At 44.6% G+C, this 20931-nt stretch overlaps 1 protein-coding gene across 3 annotated transcripts in view; it reads right to left on the bottom strand.

Moving 5' to 3' along the window:
• Soxn (SRY-box transcription factor soxNeuro) overlaps positions 1-20931 on the bottom strand; it is a 252806-nt gene that overhangs the window by 228723 nt on the left and 3152 nt on the right. For 2 of the 3 annotated variants that reach the window (XR_011546555.1, XR_011546554.1), the window contains exons 1-2: positions 18685-20751; positions 1170-1215 (exon numbers count right to left, since the gene is read on the bottom strand). The gene's annotated coding sequence lies outside the window, so the exon portion shown is untranslated. Of the gene's footprint in view, positions 1-1169; positions 1216-18684; positions 20752-20931 lie in introns of those variants that run through there. The other variant, XR_011546556.1, reaches the window with a different exon arrangement.

Below are 20931 nucleotides of genomic sequence, written 5' to 3'. Positions count from 1 at the left end.
GTAAGCGTCGCCTTCGTTTCTACAACGTTCTCAAGAGCAGCCCGTGAATCGCAGAAGTGCTGAATCGCGCGCATCGAGTCGCAACCAACAAGATACGGAAGGATGCTAAATCGCCGAGCGAAGTACACAGTCTCCCCTATATTTCCCCGCACGCATTCCATACAAACGTGCGCGCCTGACAGATTTTCACTTTACACGCTGAATACGAAACGAAATAAACGAAACTCAAAATTAAACGAAGATTTGCAAACATGCACGCGAGGCTTTCAATCGCGAATGACAGAGAAAGAAACGCAGCGCTCAATATGCGCGGCCTTTTATGTTCACCCGGCATTATCTCGATTATTCTTATAATTTAATATTTTCATAATTTCTCCTCTGAATATTATAATTACGAATTATTCAACGAATCAATAAAAATCTCTTAGTTACGTCAACTTCGAATAACCTAAATCCGTCCAAACTAATCTCCAACACAAAGAAGATAAAAAAAAAGGAAAAAAAAAAAGAATGCGATCAAACTGCCCTTCGTATTTAACGTAGAAGCCAAAGAAGTATGCCCCTCCCCCCTCTTCCACATATGCACCCTGGCAAAACCACCCTCCGCGAGATGACCTTTTTCATTTATGACGTTCGCGCGGAACAAATTCGGACGGCGATCGCTATTTGCGCTGTAAGATGACAAAAGGAAGGGTGGCGCTCGTCCCGTCTGTCTAGGATCGCGCGATTAACATAAAAATGCGGCGGCTCGTAAAAGGCTACCGTATACATACATATATTATGAGTATTATGTATCGCGGGAGGGTTATAGCTCCTGATTGTTATTCATATATGGTCGGTGGCCGCGTCCGGCATTCGTGCCAAGTCGATATAATGTCAACGCAGGGCAAATATTATAGACGGACAACATAGACGCATCACGTGCGTGCTCGTCATAATTTTTATCTTTTTTTTACATGCTGACGATTTAATTCAACGTAAAATTATTTTATAACATTGTTAGAATATTTTTTTTTATTTCTTAACGGATTTTTCAACGCAGCTTTTTATCGCGACTCTAGTACCCGATCAAAAAAAATGTTCAATTACGTTGTTGGCAAAATCTTTTTAATCCTATCTCATTTTATTTAACGTGAAATATTAAAAAAAAAATTAAAAGTATGACTTACTTGATCGCGTTGTCACTGCGAAAGCCAAGAATGGAAAGCCAGGGACCTGAAACAAAAATAGATTTCAATGTAATAAATGTTCGATATCAATGCATTTATTTGTATCGCGAATCCGTACAACGTAAAAGAAAAAAAAAAAAGAAAGAAAGAACTGATCGATTCCGATCGCGACTTATTCGATTCTCAATTTTCAGCGTCTGATACAGTGCCCCGCACATTAGTTCGCAAAGAAGCGGCGCTAGAAGAGCAGAAGGAAATCGAATAGCTCTTCGTTTCACCCTCCCCCGTCGCGGCGTTGATATTCTTTTCGCCGACTACACATCTGCGTTACATTCTTCTTTTTATATCCCTCCCTCTTGTGCGCGCGCGAAAACGCGCGAGACGCGATGGCGCATACACCCCCACGGTTTGAGCATTGCCGAGGCCTTATCGGCAGTTATCGGGCCGTGATGTCACACAATGGGGCAGACAATGCGCGGGACAATACACCCCCCTGCTTCTAGAGACTATCCCGGCCTTCCTCACCCGGGGCACCCACCCACCCATCCGCCGTCGACTTCTCTTCTCTCTTGGAATCAGCACATCCCGCCAACTTAATAAACATAATAGCTGACTATGCCGCCCCGCGGTCACAATGAGAGCTCCGCGCAAAGAGATACCGAAGATACGAGGCATTGTGCGCCCCGCTCTCTCTATTCTAGCTACCCCAAACGGATTATACATCGACAGACGTGCCCGTCATGAATTTATCGTTCATGAAAAAAGTTCTTTACAAAAACGAAGAGAGAAGATAACTATCGTTTCAATGATAAAAGACGAAGAAATTCCTTTTTTTCTTCTTCTTCTTTCTTTTTTTTTGACATTAAAAAGTCGAATAAAGTAACATTAATTATTTATTTTAGACGTAGTAGAGTTATATAAAATTTTATCTGATCCAGGCTCGATCTCAAGAGTTCATTAAGATTAACGTTGCAGTTATTTTTTTTTTAATTAAATCATAGTTAATAATTTTTAACAAGTTGACAGAACTTGGTACGAGATCAAAAAGTAAAGTTACGAGTTGCACGGCGGACTTTCTTTCGACAGGATTACTTGGAAGGGTGGATTGCGGCACGCATCATTGGATCGACTCCACGCCCTCGTGTATATACTCCCACTCTACTCGACCTACCGCGGGTTGCTCGAACCAGCCACCCTTGCGGCTGAACAATATGTTTGCCCTCCCCGCCGCCGTGTAATTACTCTAAACCACGTGCCGCCACGGCGAGGGAGAAACGGAGACAGAGAGAACGCGTGAGAGCTGATGCACGAGCCATTGAAAAACGCAGTCGAGCGTCCATTATTCAGAGAACTTTTTCACTTTAAGCGCATCCGTACCACGGCGCGACGCGTGTGATCGGGCCCGAAATGAGTTGCAATCGCTGCAATTTTTTTTTTCTTTTTTTTTTACACGCTAAATTTCAACGTTATAAAATTGAAAATAAAACAACAGGAAGTCTAACGCGATGTGTAAAAAAAATTGTTTGGTAATTTTCCCTTTGAAAATATTGGCTACAAATGTGTTATTTTGCGCGACAATTATTTTTATAATGCATTTAGTTAAATAAACGTGAAAGCGCCGAAAAACCTAAAGCTTTAATAATTGCTTGGCTGATATCGACAGATGCATTTTCGTGTAAACGTCCTTGCACCCCGATATCCAGCATCGCAACACCGATCGTATCTTCGAAACGGCATCGGAGAAACGTTAATTAAGCGAGCAGATGCGCCGAGGAAATAGTAAATCACACAGCCCCGTGCAAATAGAGACCGTTCGGTGCATTGAGCGTCGTATCGTCGCCCGGTTATCGGGATAATGATAAATCGTTCGTTCAAACGAACCCTTTCTAACCACATTATAACTCGCCGAAGGGATCGCGAAATATACACCCTTGCTTGGCGCAAAGTCAACTCAAATAGCACGCTTAAAGAGCTGAAAATTCTTATCGATCTAGATGCGGGCGGAGAGATTGCGACCTCCTGTCACGTAATCAAACAAGTCTTTTATCGGTAAACATACCGTCCCCCGAAGGGACTACCGTACGTCATATGTATAAGTATTACTAGCAGAGAATACCATATTATACAATCAATTCACCCTTATTATCAATATAAAAATTATCCAAAGAAATTGTCGCGGCGAAAAACTTACAAGAATTAAAAATGTTGGATAATAATTAAAAATTTTATTTTAGAGATCCCAGCGTATAATAATTCGCGTGAATGCGTGTTTAATGCAATTGCTTCTATAGTCGGGGGTCCTTTCGATTACCGGCTGCGTTCGCTGTTAAAATCGCGAAATTAATGTCAACGGCGTATTAACGAGTAATTAACCGCGTCGGTCGATTCGATAGGTAATCCGGAAGACGGCAATAAAACAAGGTAACCTCGTGGGATTGGCGCCAGCGACGGTGCCAGGCGGCGGATGACGGTGGTACCGCGGTTGTGTAGCAGCGGTGGCGGTGCAATAGTCCTTGGTGGCGAAAGGTGGTGGTTATAGTGACAGTGGTGGTGGCGTCGGAACCGCCCCGGCTTTGCGGGCCCGGCGAATGGAGTGACAATGCTGCCACGAGATTCACAGTTCTCTACCACCCCTTTTGTCTTTCCTCCCTTCACCCTCGGTCTCTCGCACGCGCTTTCGCCCCTTTTCATACCATTTGCAACTTTCCGGCCACCCCTTCGTCTTTCCCCTGCCTCCCCCCCGCCTCTGCCTTCTCTTCTCTTTCACTCCGACCGCGGGCTCTCTTTCCACCCTTCCTTTCCACGCGACGGGTCTCTTTATCTCGTCCGCGCGCCCCGCCGCTGCATTCCGGCGGCCGCATACTTGCGAGGCAAATCCACGCGAAGCGATTATCACCGTCAAACGCGCGGATCGAAACATTGTAAACGAAACTCGTGCAACGACACTCGGCTTTATCACGTAGCAAGAGTATGTACATTTGTACTTGATTATCCTTTTAAAAATGTAGCTAAAAAATTTCTCTGTTTCATACCTCATCGTACAAGATTTATAATATTTAAAGGCGTGGTTTTTTTTTTTTTTTTTTTCTTTGTCTATCTTTAGTAATTAATCCGTTGCAACGTAAAATGTCGTATAGATCGTGCAGTAAGACATCGTTAAATCTTTATCGGCCGCTTAAATTCACATTCGCTTTAACGGAACTTTAATTTGAGGCTTAGTTACGCTCGGAGATATTCATTCGACGCTGTAACGAGTCTCCGTGAGACGATAGAAAACACGTACACGTGCTGCATGAGCGAGAGTAGGGAGGAGTGGAGGGAAGCTCGCGTGCCGGTCGAGCGCGGAGACACGCGATCGAGTGAGACGCCGGACCGAGGGGGGTGGGTGGGACACGAGCGTGAACTAAAGCATATCGAAAGAATCCACCGCTCTCCTATTTCACAAGAACGACATCCGACGCGCGCCCTGCCGCAAGCATTCCCCATCGCCCGGCGTCGCCCACCACTTTCCATCTTTCCGCTCTCATCGGCGACGTTTCCCGTCGCGCGCTGCATCCTCCACCCTTCGCAACAACCCTCCCCCCCCTCCCTCGTATCACGCGCTCTCTCCCCGTATCAGATCGAGTCCCTCTATTTCGCGTCCTCTATTATTTCTTTTATCAATCTGCGCGCTTTCAGGACGCTTTGAGGCCCGCTGAAAGCTGCGCGATAAATCATGAAATGTAAGAACCTACACGTACGTGCCGGACGCACACGCGGACGGGAAAACGTACGTACGTACGGGCGCGTCTACGTGGATGTGCCGCACGTGTATACACGCGACGAGCGAGCGGACGAACGAATGAACTGCGTTTTCGTGTAAACTGCTCCTTCGTATACACCGCGTACCGTACGCGTACATGTGCGCGCATACGAGCGCGCTCGCGAGCTCATATTCGCGTCCTACGTCTGTATAGAGATGCGCGTAATATGTGTGCATGTGTACGTATATAACCGACGGTTCAATAGGCGGCATTGCCAGGGCGAACGCTATCCATACAGCCCGCCAGATGAGGTCTTCTAGCTTCCGTCGAGTCCGCGTGAAAGGATGCCCCAATAATATTCCATTCACCGAATCACCCACTCTCCCTCCCTCCCCTCCCCCCTTCGGCTCCGTCCGCTCACCCCCGCGCCGCCGATATATATACTCGTCATCCGTAGTCCGGCCCGACTCGTGCCCAACGTCACCCACCATTGATTTTTCATTCCTGGGCTTTTCAATAGTTTGTTACGAGCTTTCCTACGATGACGCGTCCCCCGTCCCCGTAATAACCTCCCTCGTTTTCTCCTTCGGTTTTCCTTCGACGCGAGGAAACCTTAGCCTGGCGCTAAAACACGTCGCTTTATTAAAGGATGCGTACGTGGAGCACTCGAGCTACTCGCGCGAACACGTTTCGAAAAATTTCTTTTTATAAAAAAAAAAAAAATATATTCTTTTTTTTTTATTTTATTTTTATGTGCCACCGCTTGTTTTATAAATGCTAATGATATTTATGAAACCCAAGTATGCCAGCGATATTAACGATCCCAGAATTGGGATTGCTCGTTTAAAATTGTAAATTTGCGATTTTAAAGTCATTATGAATTTCGAGAGCATTTCCGCGTGGTTCATTATATCGAATATTCAGCTGACCCCGGCTCTCGCTACCAACGAATTAACAATTGCCAAACGTGACGTGGACTGGCGCCGGCTAGAAAAGTCCGTCGGCACGAATTTTGCCGCCGCGAAACGGAGCGAAAATAACCTATAACTTTAATCAGGGATGAATAAAGGCAACCCTTTTCGGTACGGCGCTGCGTCAAGGCGAAGAATGGAGATGAGGATGTAGCAGAGTATCGGCATTGTTTCCAAACAAAGCACGCTTTTCATACCACTCTCTCTCCACCCTCGCACTCTCTCTCTCTCTCTCTCTCTCTCTCTTTCTCTGCACCCCCGTACCTGCGCCCCGTTCCCCGTTCCGAGTTCCCACCCATAGATTTCTGCCCGCACACTCTCCGCGGCGGTTCAGTCATTTGACACGCAAAGAAGTCTGGCAAGTTGGCATTGTGGCGACCGCGCCACGCCATCCCCGATCTATTGTTACCGCGCCACTACCAAAACCGCGAAACCGTCCGCCCCAAACCCTCTCGTCGGCTAAAAGTCAAACCTCTTTCACCACCCTCGTCAAATCGCGAATAATGACGAGTCGATCGTCCGCACACAGTCTTTGAAGATCTTAGTTATTTGGAGATTGTGGAAATTGATCAAGTACGATACGTAGTACTATTCGACGATACGTCAACGAGTCTTGTCGAATTAAATTATTAAAATTTTTGTTAGACTTTTTAATTTAAAAGAGAGAAAAAAAAATACGAGCTCCGACTTGTAATAAAATACGCGTTATTAAATTATATGACGAAACAAGAGCGGTGATATATGAAATCACATAACGATCTCGATGTAATAGTCTGACAAATCCTGCACCAACTATTTGCGCTATTTGGAGCGAATAACACTATGACGCACACCTAAGTAAAACAATATAACTAACATAATATATACATAATAGAACAATTAAATTAACTTCGCAACGTAACCGATTAAATAACTATGATAGAGAGACTACATTCGAGCGCGTATTCAGTTCTCTCTACGATGACTACGGTTATAAATTTCGCTACCGTTTCCAAGCGATTGTTACAAATGTTCGCCATCGAGTCTTTTCAATATTTTCAAAAATTTATTTAATAACTATTTCAGGAATAAATATACTTTTTTCTTTGATCATAATTTCTTTTTGTAAGCTAAGCGATCTGTAAATTAATTAAAACGCGAAACGATTTTCCGTTTTAATTTTACACGTTGCGTTAATAAAATACAATGCACGAGGACGGCGAGTGAATTATCTTCCCGTCCCTTCCACGACTTAAGGACGAGTGCATTACTGGCCTTGTACCATTTCGCGATATCCAATTTCTGCGATGTACTCTCCGATTTGCAGCCGCGGCAACGTCATCATTCAAGTTCATTTTCACGTACGCAGCGGCGTACGTTGTCGCGCGGGATACGCACGAATTCGAGCACGACTCACGTGCGAACACAACGGTCCCCCCCGCTCTCCCCCAACAGAAATGACGATTATGTCGTGCGTGCGTGCGAGTAGTCGCATAATGCAATAACGCGAATCAGTTCTCGGGAGATGCTCGCGAGAGCATTATCCGTAATGTTATAACGCCATGCAGAGCATGCACGCACGTGTCACACGTGCGCACGTTAATAAAAGACCCCGGCGTCCGATATATCGACATCCGATGGATTCCTCGGGAGTGAAACGAATTATCGGCAGTCCTATTATACGAGTTCTAATAATTTAATTCGTATTTCATTTTTGCTTCAATGACATGTTATAACGAGAACGTGCAAGGTACAAATGCACTCGGTCCCTTCAACGAAGCCAGTCACGCGCAAAAATACGGCGACGATTCGTAAAGGCGACACAACCACACACGTGTACTCTTTCTCTCTCTCTCTTTTTTTTTTTTTTTTTTTATCCTACAAGATATCAGAAAAATCGTATCGAGCGTTAATACCAGCGAATTTCCATCGCGGGGGGACACAGATTTGAGATATTCTACTCGCATCCGCGTCCGCGTGAAGAGGCGAGCGCGGTTTTTCCCTCCCTCGAGAGTCGCCGGGCATTGAGCTATCGCGAGACAAATAATCGTCTGTCGACAGAGGAACCTGTTAAAAGTTGCTAACTCCCGTGACAGAATAGGGCGCCGCGCGTTGAAAGGATATAATAGACATGCACGCACGCGTGGAGGGTATAGCGGAAGCTGCACCGTCCTCGTCCACGCGACGGGGGGGAGGGCCGCCGGGAGATGCGTGCAGGAGTAGGGAAAAGGATCATCGACGACCGGGATTTCATGAGGAACGAGGACGACGCGAGACCATACGAATATGTTATACGCTCAAGCTCGTTCGCTCGTAACCGCGCAGCAGAATAGACGAATTGTTCGGCAGCGGGGCTTTTGTCTATTTTACGGAGTTCCAAGGGCTTCCATTGAGGGACGGGAGGGCGAAGGGGGTGGGCGGAAAGAGAGGGGGAGGGCGCGGGGCGCGGGGGAGAGGAAGAGCCGAAAGCTCGGAAATATATTCTCGACTGAACGTTGTACGGATTCGCCGCACCGGGCGTTCCTAATTATTGTTTTCCAGACATCCGTCCTCCGCCTGGTTGCTGCGGTGACTGAAATTCCCCGTTGTAAAAGTTTCCCCGTCGCTCGCTCGCGAACAAGTGAGCGAACACGGCGACGAGCTGTCGCGCGCTGCGAAAAGGATTCCGAATTCTTATGCTCTTCTCTCTTTTTTTTTTTTTTTTTCCTTTTTTCTTGTTTGCCACGTGTGCTTTTGCGCGCATTCTAGGCGTGTTTCCCTAAACGTCAGGCGAGATAAAAAAAAAGAGACCCCTCGTAACCGATCAAGATAAACCGATAAATCTACTACGCAATGAAAGAAGTTATAATTTTATGCTGCAATATTCGAACTCCGGGAGACTCGTCAGTTATGCGTATAAATTTTCTATTTTACTTTTTTAATTTTATTTTAAATCAACAAAAATATGTAAATTATAAAAATATGTTGAAATAAATTTAATAAAAAAAAAAAAAAAAAAAAAATAGTTCTCAACACGATAAATTTCCACGTTTGATTATACATGAAATTATGCAGTACACGTAAGAATATAAATTATCCCTTTTCTAAATCCTCGATAAGTGGGGGAGTTGAAAAGTGATAGTAGAAAACGAGAATTCCGGGCAGATCGAGAGAACAGCGTGGCGCAAAGGCTGAAGATAGGAAGTAAAATGGAGCGGGGATAGGGGTTGATGCAGTCGTATCGGTTAAGTGGGGGAAATTGCAAAACAATGAGACGTCGAGGTAGGGGTAACAATGTGAGGGACAATAGGCCTGATAATGTGCCGGAGAATGGACGCCTAGACAAAAGAGTCGAATAAGGGCGCGCTTACCTACCCGATCCAGCATCCACGTTACATCGTCTCGTTTCGCACCGTACGCACTATGCGCGCACAAAGCCAAAACCGCAAAAAAGACACGTGCACACTTTTCAGTCGATTCAGTTGATTCCTCAGCCGCGAGCACGGAAAATTTAGATAAATCTCCGGAGCGCGAGCGACGGCGACGAAAAACGATCTATTAAACGAACGGCGCTTTTTAACTTTGTTTTATTTTACGCGATCCATTATACCGGAGTATTGTTTCATACGAATAATCCTGCCTTCGTCCGACTTTTCGATTCTGTTATTTAAAAAAAAAAAACAATTTTAGCTGACACTCTGAAATAAATTAACGTCTTATTTGATTTTACAATGTATTGCAAATTTATTTCGCAAGAAACTACAGCGGGGGAAGGCGGGAATAACGTATGGAACACACATCCGTGTGCCGGAGGTAATGTTTGATGTAACCTCCCGTTCTAGCGGGATTGCGAATTAAGGGGTTGAATGTAAGAGGAGCTCGAAGCCAACTCGGGACACAATCCGGCCCGCTGTACAGCTACGTGTTCGGCTACTATGAGTTGTACTACGAATCCACGATAATACACGGATATGTTCGATCGGTTGAAATCTCTATTAAAAATTTATTTTTAAAATGTTTGCATAGTCCAAAAAATTTCACGAATTTATTAGATTGAAGCAGAAAACACGAGCACGTTATTAAAAAAAATAAATTTTACTAATAAACGCAAATTTGCTAAGACGATTTTAATATTCATACGATCAATTGCATTTATTCTAACATCAGCTACTGAGAAAAGGACGAATAACGTGGACTTCTTTTGCAAGTTTATTCCGCTCTCCTATCCCGAACTTTGTTCAAAAAGTACTTCGATCCTTACCGCTTTCAACAATTGACCACCTAACACGTCGACGGGCCGTGAACGGCAGAACGAGAAAAACTACGAGAAGAATCAAAGTCCTCACGTGTTAGGGACTGTTTCAAAAAATGTGTTTGGAAACTGCGCGAGTATTAGCGAGAGAAAGGCGAGAAAATAAACACCGCAAAAAGTATCAGGAAAGAAGACGGAAATTCGCAAAAAAACGAGGACGCAAAGGCGAATTAAAGAAGGAAAAAAAACGCGAGAAAAAAAAAGAAAAAAAAAAGAACGAGAATGTCACAAACGGGCCATAGAAATTCGCGGCAGTTAAACGCAACCATTTCGCTACCGCGCACGCGTGCGGCAACCAGACGTCATCGTCTTCTGGTACACACGACTGTTATTTTAAGCCTCTCGCATCTCTTTTATACCTCTTGTGTCTTACATACGAGACTCTCTCATTCCGACGGGGTGCATTCATTACGATGAATGCCTTGCAAGGCATCCTCACAATAGCGTTCTTATTTGCAACAGATACTGCGCCATAGCACCGCGAGGTATAGCCGGTCTCAGAGACTTAGTTTCTGATCTCAGTAGAATCGTCGGGATGGCAAAAGTCTCCTTCATATAGTTATGCCGCGTGTAACGAATATTAATTTCTTAAAAGGGGAATAAACGGTTTTTATCGCGGCGTGAAAAGTGCCATTCCGGTCAATGGATAATTATTGCGTGCTTTTATGTCTCGACAAAAAAGTTTTTTAAGAAACAAAAATTTGTAAGAGAAATTTCAATGATAATGATTACTAAGAACCATTTAGGGATGACTACGTTGCGTGTTTTTCTTTTTTTTTTTTCTTTCTTTCTTTTTTTTAATTCTTTAATTTTTTTTAACGTCCTCGATATTAAACTTTTTTTTTTCTAATTTAATTGTATTTGATAAATCAAGTGTGCTGTCTCGTTTTATGTTTATCGATTTACGTAATTGACACGGTGCTTTCCAAATAGCTTCATAAAGCTAAAGTCAATTGAGAAGGGATTCTTTCACGGTAAGATTCCCGCGACCAAGACGGGAACAACCCTTGCGCGGCTTAAGTAAAGTCGTCCTACGGAGGTCGCCACATCGCAGATTCGCCTTCCACCCCCGTTATCCGCCACCCCACCAGGTTCTTCACCGCGTTGCCCTGTGCGCCTCGTCGTGGAAGTGCAGGGGATGAAAGGAGAACAAGAGAAGTACAGACAATGGATTCGGTTCGCGGCTGTGTTGGTGGTGCTGCATTGTCGCCCGGCATTGTTGCGGCCCGGTTATTGTGTCGCTGTTTTGTGACCGATCGCAAGGTGGCGTGTCTCGTGTACGCGAAACCCCGTCCACGATCGTTAGGCACGTTCGCGATTATTCGGAAGAACGATCGTTCGGCGATAAAACCGGCTTCGAAAGGCGCCCTTCTTCCCCCTTCGCCCCCGCGGTTCTTTCCGCGGCGCGCGCGAACCAGAAAGGGAAGAAAACTCGCGATCGAAACTTTTATGACGCTAACTTCAACCCGGATTGGTAGAATCCGCGCGTAAAATTTAACGTCGATCGTGGCGTCTGTCTCTGTATCCATAAAGCTGATTTGTCCGTTATTCTGTCGATTCTCAAGATTTCCTCCGCAAAGATCTATCTTATCTAAGGCGTCGTGTCTTAATTAAAAATTTCGGAGCACCCTGAGGATCGTGACTCCCGCGAATCAGAGTCGGCGCTGTTTCTATCCTACCGTCGCCCCGCAAGGATTCGTGATAAAAACGCGCGTGGCGCCCAAGCTCACCCCGGCATGACACCGCGAAACTTTATTCGCAAGTAGGAAAAACATATGAAGAACGAGAAAGACGGAAAGAAAGGTGGAAAGCGAGCGAAAGAAAGAGAGAGAAAGAGAAGGGGGCGAGGATTCTCTACTCATCCTCCCGCAGGTCTCATTGTGTTGGACGATTGTCTTAGAATAATGGCGGAGACTCACAATAGTGACTACAATGCTTGCTCGTTTAACAATGCGGTGACGTCACGCGGCGGCGTGTACGTGAATGTACCGGTACGGGCGGCCCCGGCGTCGTGTGCGTCGGTCTCTTTAGACTTCGTCTTTCTTCCTCTTTCTCTCTTCCTTCGCGATGCCCAGCTTACAACCTTTCTCCCCGCTACTACGAGCAGCCTCGTGCCTTCTCTTTTCCGCGATTCTTTACTTGGTTATTCATGGCGGGGACCACCCTCGTCCACCCGCGGGTCAGCGACGGCGGCGGTGGCGGCAACGGCGAGACGCCAGTAACGCCGAGGGAAGTCATCGACGGTAGCGTGAAGAAAAAAGGCCGACAAGCCGTCCCAACAGTGTCGCGGCGAATTATCGCGATACGCAAAGCAGGCAAACGCGATACGCGAACTATTCAACGCAGATTCTATTAGCGGGGGATTGCAAATGTGAAGGGAATAATCGTTCTCCACCTTTCCAAAGCTGTACCGAATTCCATTTCTAATCTGTCGCTAAGCTGACGAACGTATTCTTCGGCATTTGCAAAAAAGCATTTGCGAAAAAAAAAAAAAAAACATGTCTCGCGTTTATTAATTTTATCAATTATTAGTCTCAATAATATTCAATATTCAAATATATAAATTTGTCTTTTGATTATCCAAATATTTATACCGTATCAATTTAATTTCTTGATAAAAATTGAAAGATGCCAAAAGAGTAATCAGCATCAAAAGTATGCTCCTCATTTACATCGATCAATTTTGACTTTTATTACTGGGGTGGTCGCGCGAACCCCTCGCCCTAATCCACCTCATCCCCCCAAGCGCGGTAAATTCGGTCGAATCATCCCTTGGGATGAGTCAAAAATGCAGTTCGTCCCACCTTTTTACGCTACGCTATAGAACCTTACTCAGCAGTGCTATTAAACGAGATGATAGGCACGATTGTATTGGCAATTTTGTGTACCAGTTAAAAAGAAGGAATGACTCTACCCTTCTATACACGAATCACATCTGTTAAAGTATAACACGAATAATTTTAGAATTAAAATTAATACTGTGTGTACACATATGTAATACAAAATTAAAATTAGATTAAAAATATGAGGCGGCAATAGCAAACTCGTTCCAATTCAGATCAAGTTTTCACCCTTCGGCCAAACGAATCGGAATAACATTTTTTAATTTAACGTTCGATAGGTACGAGGACGATTGGTGACGCAAAGAGACGACCTTGCCGTCGCCGAAGCGAGAAGTAACGGCGATAAGTTGCAAAGATCTCGCAAAAGACGCGTGGGCGGCGGGTGATGAAGAAAGAAAAAGATAAAGGGAGCCCAGAAAGACAGGGGGTACATTGTGCCCGGCCGCTTGATACTTTATTCCGTATAAAAGGAAAGACGGAACAATGGCGGGAACGCGGAAGAATGGAATGAAATGGGACCGAGGGAGACTGATAGAAAGAAAGACGGCGGAGGCGCGCTCGTGCCAGTGTGAAGACTCATCACTCTGTAAACAATGCGCAAAGCGAGAGTGACTCAAAGAGCGGCGAGATCGTCAGAACTCCTCAAATGAGACAAGAGAGGACGGAGAGAAGTCGACTTCTGTCGTCCTTCAAGTATTTCCACGCGCGTGCCTCGTTTCGTGCTAACGTAAATGGAATTTAGGAAGTTTAGCTCAACCAGTGCAAAAAAAAAAATTGTTTCTTTTTCTTTAAATAAGTTTCCTTTATATGCGCATCCGCGTGGGTACTTGATAAAGTTTTACAAGATTTTATACGATCAAGTTTGAACAATCGATATTATTTTAATTGATTAATTTGGTTGACTGAATTGATCGAGCTTTTTTTTTCGTTTCTTTTTTTTTTCTAATTGTAAATTCGGAACATAAAAATTTTATTACAATTTAAGATAATTAGAAGTAAATAAAAAAGAAAGTTTAATTTAATAATGTATGAAGTTAGATTTTTAATTTTGACTACAAAAATCTGTGTTTGCGTTTAAAAAATTATTCTACGTGTTTTACGTAATTCAAACATTTTTAACAAATGTATCGTTACTTAAAGTATTTTGATGTTATCAGTTAAATACAAAGCTAAAAATCAGGATCAACGATAAAACTAATCTGTTCCCTTCAATTGTCATTCCATACTTACGAAACTATTTGTACATACAACTAAAGAAATAAAAAGCAAGATTACAGAATAATACTTGAGAAGTTACTTTACATAGCACGTTTATATTTATCGTAATAATCGGCCGCTGATAGCCGTGACTACTTTCAGAAAAAATCGTAAAATCCCAAAATAATTATCTAATTGTAAGTCAGAGAAAAAAAGATTAAAATTAATTTCATCCCGAAGTGAAAAAAATCATATTACATCACTTTTTATTGAATATCTCATATTCATATCTCATATTCATATTTATTCTCGAAAAAAAAAAAAAAATTAAATTTCCACTTCTACTTTCCTTAAAAAAATTTAAAATAAAAAAAAATATTTTTAATAATTTCGCTGCCAATAATAAAATTAACTTTTTCTTTTTCAATACTATCGAATACGTGACGAGAAGGGAAAAGTAAGTGGCACGATTGTAACCGTTTTATTGTAGTCAAACTGTGTAACCGATTGGAGTGTGTAAAATTACGGGTTGTCATGGCACGAATACATCGCCATTAGAGCGAGATAAAATGTTACAGCCAAGGATGGGCTGTAGAACTTAGAACTGCACAGAGAGAAAGAGCGAGCGAGCGAGAAAGAAAGACGGGCAGAAAGGGTGGAAGGTAGAGAGAGAAAGAGAGAAAGAACGGGAGGGTGGGCGAGGGTTGAAAATATTTAGACATCCGCGAAGGGATGAATAAGACTAAATTGTATCCACAATGCTGTCTCAGAGGCAGAGGCGCTCTGAATAGCCTTAATAAACTCGCTGAATCCTCGGAAATATTTCCAAGCTCTGAAGGAGTACCGAATGCGGCGAAAACTCTTCCCTTGACTTCACGTTCTTCCCGCTTTAGCACAACGTTCGCCCTCGTCCCCTCCCCCTTGCCGCCACCCTCTTTATCGTCTACATACTGAGGTAACGCAAGCGCCACGGAAAAGCCTTTGAAAATTTTCTCAAGATCGCCCCGCGGCGTAAAAAAAAAAAAAACCAAATGCGGAATGTTAATAACCGATGTCGTCATTAAGACGAGACACGTGCAGGATTATCATATGAATGTTCCGCGTTAAAGAAGAAAAGTTATCACCGCCCGTGAGTCCTGATAGTACCTTCTGATGAAGTGAAAATAAAATTTGCCAAGAAAGAAAAAAAATAAAATTTGCATTTTTTTTTCCTTACTCCTTACGAAACGCGGGGTAAAAAAGAAATGTCGTGGAAACATCGAGGCCACTCTCGCACCTTACCCAGAGCACATCATCTCGCTCGACAGCGCCCATCAATAAGCATCGGAAATTCCCTAATGCAACGCACCGTGTTCGCATAATACGCAGATTTGCCACCGGCGGGTGATACAATTTCACCCGCATTAGGGAGAAAGCGTTTGCCCGTTTTCTACGCGGAACGATTTGTTTCGAGCTCTCGCCTCCCCCCCCATTCGAACGTACGCGATCTGTTTTCCACGAAGTTTTGCGACTTTCCCACCCGCGAGCGGAGCAAACAGATTTTCAGGACTTTTGCGGGGTTCAACGTCAACTCGCAGGACCCGATCGTTTTCACCGTATCTAATAAAACGTTTTTTATTTATTTTTATTTTTTTTTTTTATCGCCAAAAAATTGTATCGAAGGGATCTCGACGAAGCGTCAATCTGAGAAGATCGCTAGCTACACCCCGCGGCAGGGAGGCCGGCAGAAATATAGGCTACTCAAAGTTCGCCGTTCGCGACTTCCGGTCGCGAGCAAGGCGAACGAGAACGTCGTCTGACGGAGAGGAGGGCCAGCGGAGGAGAGCGCGCGGAGAGTGAAGCCGAGCAGAAATGGATTCGCGATTTCGTATGAATCGCTAGTTACTGAATAAAGTCTTTTCGCCCGGGTTGGTCGGAGCCGGCAGTGGTGGCTGGCTTTACTTTATTATATGTATATTCGCTACAGAGCGCGCGCAGAGGATGAAACAAGGTTTTCGCAGAGAGAAAAAGAGGGGGAGAGAGAGAGAGAAAGACAGAGAGAGCGGTCGAAGGGCGAAGCAGAGAGAACGACGAGAAGGAGACGAACGCGACGAACTGGGGGAGGGAGCGAGTATCGCAAAGAGGGAGTTGGAAATGCGCGGAGGAGGAAGGAGGTGGTCGTTCGACCGTGCGGTTCTATGAAATCAAAGGCCACATTGTCACCGGAATTACCTCCATTCGGAAACGACGTATTCAGGCTACCGGGCGCACGTGGAATTAACCCTATTTGTTTGCCGCCTTCGAGTCGCGTGTAACGAAGCCACGATTTATTCCGTATATGCCCGCGCCCGCTCGCTCGCCGGCACCCACCGGAGAGGAAGCCAAAGCGAGAGGAAGAGAACGGAGGAGGAGAGTAATAGAGGGACATCGGGTACCCCGCGCGTGCTTCGCGCCTCGTCGATTCAGAACGTCGAGAAATCGATCGAGGAAAAGGGGAGAAGAGAGAGAGAGAGAACCGCGTCATACGCTGCATGGGACCCGAACTCGAAGGCGCTCGGGAAAAGGAGCTCGCGGCGCGCGGCAAGAATCTGAATCGCGGCTAATGAGTCGCTGCTCGATCTACTTGCTGAATTACATCTGCATGTGCATGCCTGATAACTACGGCGGCTATTGTGCGCGAATATCTCGGGCCGCTCCACGCTCGGCAGATTTGACGATAGTAATCGCCCCAACGAGCTGCACCGCCGATGGTACAGATGTCGCCAAGGAGACCCGCCACGTGTTCCCATTATACGTGAATCACGCGAGATTTGAGAATAGTAACTGTGAATCCTTCCGCGAAGGAGAGATTCCTCGAAGCCGGCCGCGCTCGCAAAAATCTCTCCCTCTCGATTTAAAAAAATCTTATTTTGAAAGGAAATTAAAATCGCATCGTTGTTCTAGCGAAATCGCGAAGCACGAGAGGACGTTTCGTAAAATTATTTTAAATCGCGGGAATGCTCGAATATATGACGGTCTTATTAATTGGCACCCATCCGTGTCGCTTCGCCGCATTGCCCATTGATGGGGAAATTGGAGCGTATCGTTTCGTGTCTGTCAGCTGTTCGGCATTACGACCGAGCCGCTCGAAATTTCATGGTTGCAGATGACACCGTTTAATTGACCAACCGGCGCGCGCTATTCTTGTCGATTTCATTATTAAAATAATCGCCGTGAGTTTCGGTCCGTTACTCCGCCCGAAATTAATCAACAGTTCCGTAACATAATTTCCTGTTGTCAAAAGTCTCGTATTAAAAAAAAAAAAAATTCCACGATCTATTAAAATTGAGAATTACGTATTAATTATTATTCATTTTTTCTTCTTTTTCTTTATGGAAAAAATTTAGTATATTCAGGAAAAACTAAACCGTCTATGATAACCGCGAGTTTCGTCACGTGCACAGGTGGTTGTCGCGATATCACTACGTGAAAGGATTTCTTCAACAAGGTTCGTTATTACCGAGACTATTTAGCTCCTTCAACACGATTTAATTTCTAACTTGCCAAAAAAAAAAAAAAAAAAAAAAAAAAGCTTGAAAAACCTACATTTTAGATATACATCGTCCGCTTTCAACTATTCGTACGCTCGACGCATTCTCTCTCTCTATTGCTCAAGCCTTGAAGGGGTGCGCTACCTCCCCCAACACCGCGATGTGTTGGTTGCTCTTAAACCCGACGTAGGCTGGGCGAGGGGTTTCAATACCGTGTCACATGCATAACATTAACTCTAGACTTATCAATGGGGCGGGCGAAGGGACACTTTAGCAGAGGGGTAAATCTATTGTCGATATTAAAATCTCTTTAGTGAAATACGTTGATCCTGACGTCAGTTTCACCCCGCATTCGCATCAATAGAAAATGAAATAGAGAATAAAAACTAAACGATAAAAATTGACTACGAAAGAACTTTCCCATCGCTCTATTCTGTTCGTTTAAAACGGTCGAACTTTGAAACAATTGTTATATTGTTTTATATTTATTTCAGATGATTTGCAATGTTAAAATTCATACGAATATATTTTTCATATCTTATTCATTTTCATGCGCTCATTATCGTCGACGTTTTATATATCGTACTACTCCATCGAATTAATAAATTAATACACGAACGAGTTTGACGTATCAATCCAATATTACTACATATAAAATTGTCATTTTTCGGAAACATGCCGCGAGGCCTAATCCGCCTTCAGCAATCAAAAATAAAATAGCTTTTATCGGAAATTATTAATTACAAATTATCATTAAATTTCAAGCGCGTTTACGAGTCACGTGCGCGCGTGGACAAATCAATTAAACAAATTGCGAGTCGAAAGATCGCCTAGGGCGAATTTCTTTTTCTACATTCTTCACGAAGCTCACCAAGGATCGCAATCGACGCTGCATCCGGCGAATTAAGAATCGCGCGCGGATACATGCGAGCGGTGCATGCGTCCACGTGAAAAAGACACGGTATTCGTAACAGAGACTCACCCTTCAGCGGCGAATCCAGGTCGGCGATCGGCGAGCAGCGACGAGAGGCGGCCGGGAATTTCGGCGGTGGCGCAACATAAATCAGATTCCCAATCCCGGAATAGGTAGGTAGGTGATAGAGATACCGACGACCACTCTAACGACCACTCAAAGTCAAAGCCAAACGTCATTGCAACCCGCGGCACTACATCCAGCGACCCGGCCTCGGGCGCGTGACGCGCTGTCACGATCGTCGCGCAAAATTCAAAACCGAAATTCCGCGCATTGTCCGCGCGTCACCGCGTCACTCACACGCGAGATTCTCTAAATCATCGGCCGCGTCCCGACAACTCCGCGGCGTGCGACGACCGGCGTGTGTTCGCCGAACACGAGCGGGCGCGGTACGACCACCCGGTTTCCCGGTTCTCGAATACCGCGGGGTTCTTACGTCTTTTATCGCGAGATCCGCGACTCCTCGCTCCCACGCACGCTTCCGTCACGTTTGACGAATGGAAGACCCGCGTCCGGATCCGTGAAACACACATTTTGACCGCTGAAGGCGAGCGGAAAGAATTGAGAAATAATCAGAAAATGTTAAGAGAAAAGTAAACTCTTTTTTTGTTATTTTAAAGTAAAATATTCGTCAGTAAATTGAATAGGATAGGAATCGTGTATTAATATCAGCTGTTTCGATCGGAATTAATTAAAAACTTTTTGAAACCGTCTAAATTGCCACGTGCTTTTACGTCCGTTTAAAAAATACATATTCTGACGTATCAGTTTTAAAATTGTATCGAATATTAAGAATCGTAGATCGACCGACGTAATATACGGAAAATATTAAGTTACCTATAATTATTCTGAAACCTACCGATCCTGTTAATTATTAATATTTTACAAAATCTCTCGCGTGGCTCTCATGAAACTGTCGATATTTTAATTAGTTGGAATCGCGAACGTGACGAAACTACGATCGCACGAAGCGAGGAAGAAGTTCGTGCCGGGAACGAGAACGTCATGCGCGAAATAATGATCACGGGTCTCGGAATGCGGAAACGCGATTACCGGGCACTCTATTTTCACTATCACACCGATGACAACGTTCCTGTCTGCAAGTATCACTCGCAAAAAGTTACAGCGGAGCGAACAAACGCGAGCAAACGCACGAACGCACGAGCGAGGACGAGAAGGACGCCGCGCGCACTTCCTCTCTCATCACAAGTCGGCACGCAACTGAACGGTAAGCGCAAGCACGAACGTAGTCGGAGTATCCCCACTCCCGACCGCCCACGTGACCCACCCTCGCTGCAGCTCGTGCGCCGGCCGCGCCGGGTGACTATTAACGCGACTATACATATAATATTCACCAAATACTGACCAAAAATTCGCGTTCTAATTTTACGTACATACTTATCCATTAATCCCATGCCTGTATTCATGACCCGATAGATGAGATGAGCGCAGAGAGCCGTGAAATGTTCGAGCCATCCGATACTCGTGATTCTCAATTTTAACACTCTCGACACTCGATGCAATGCTCCCAGTACTTGACTCGATATTCGCGAGGACGAACACGACGCTTTCGATATTTTTTTTCGGTGACGATACGAATCGCGAGAAACATGTTCGACGTTCATTCCGATAATACCTACTTAGTTTAGATCCTGCGAGCGATAATTGCCAGAAATACGGTATTCGCGAGCAAAGTCTGGCGCGTGGACGACACACTCGAAACGACTCATCCCTCTTTTTCTGTCTCTCTTTTCATCTCTCTTCCTATCACTCTTTCTCTCTCTCCCTTACTGACGTTGACTCTATCTCATGTTGCCGGACAATTTCACACTTCTGACGGGCAACTCGATGTTTCCGACAATTAGCTCGGAGTTCCGAACACTTAATTCGATATCCTGGACATTAATTTCATATTCGGCGAATATATATTCGTGATAAAACACGGAGCTGCCGCGACTCCTCGTCATCACGACGCGGACGATTGGAGCGACTGAAGTACGCCGCGGAATGTTGCAAAAGTAGAATTACCCCGTTGGCGATTTTAATATCTCTATTTAATTCTTCGCTCAATTAACGTATCCAACGCCGAATTTTGTTCTCCCGGCAATTTTCAGATTTTTTTAAACACATGCGAAACACAACGTTCCTAACACTTTGACTTTCTAGCTCATTTTCAACTCGGCGAGTACAAATCACGGAATGTTCACTGAACTGAAAGAAGCGTAGGCAGACTAAAGAAGTCTAGGACAAAAGAAT

Source organism: Cardiocondyla obscurior, linkage group LG13, assembly GCF_019399895.1.
Source record: "Cardiocondyla obscurior isolate alpha-2009 linkage group LG13, Cobs3.1, whole genome shotgun sequence".
NCBI lineage: Eukaryota > Metazoa > Arthropoda > Insecta > Hymenoptera > Formicidae > Cardiocondyla > Cardiocondyla obscurior.
The sequence above is the reverse complement of the archived record's forward strand: the minus strand, read 5'-3'. Positions and strand labels throughout refer to the sequence as shown.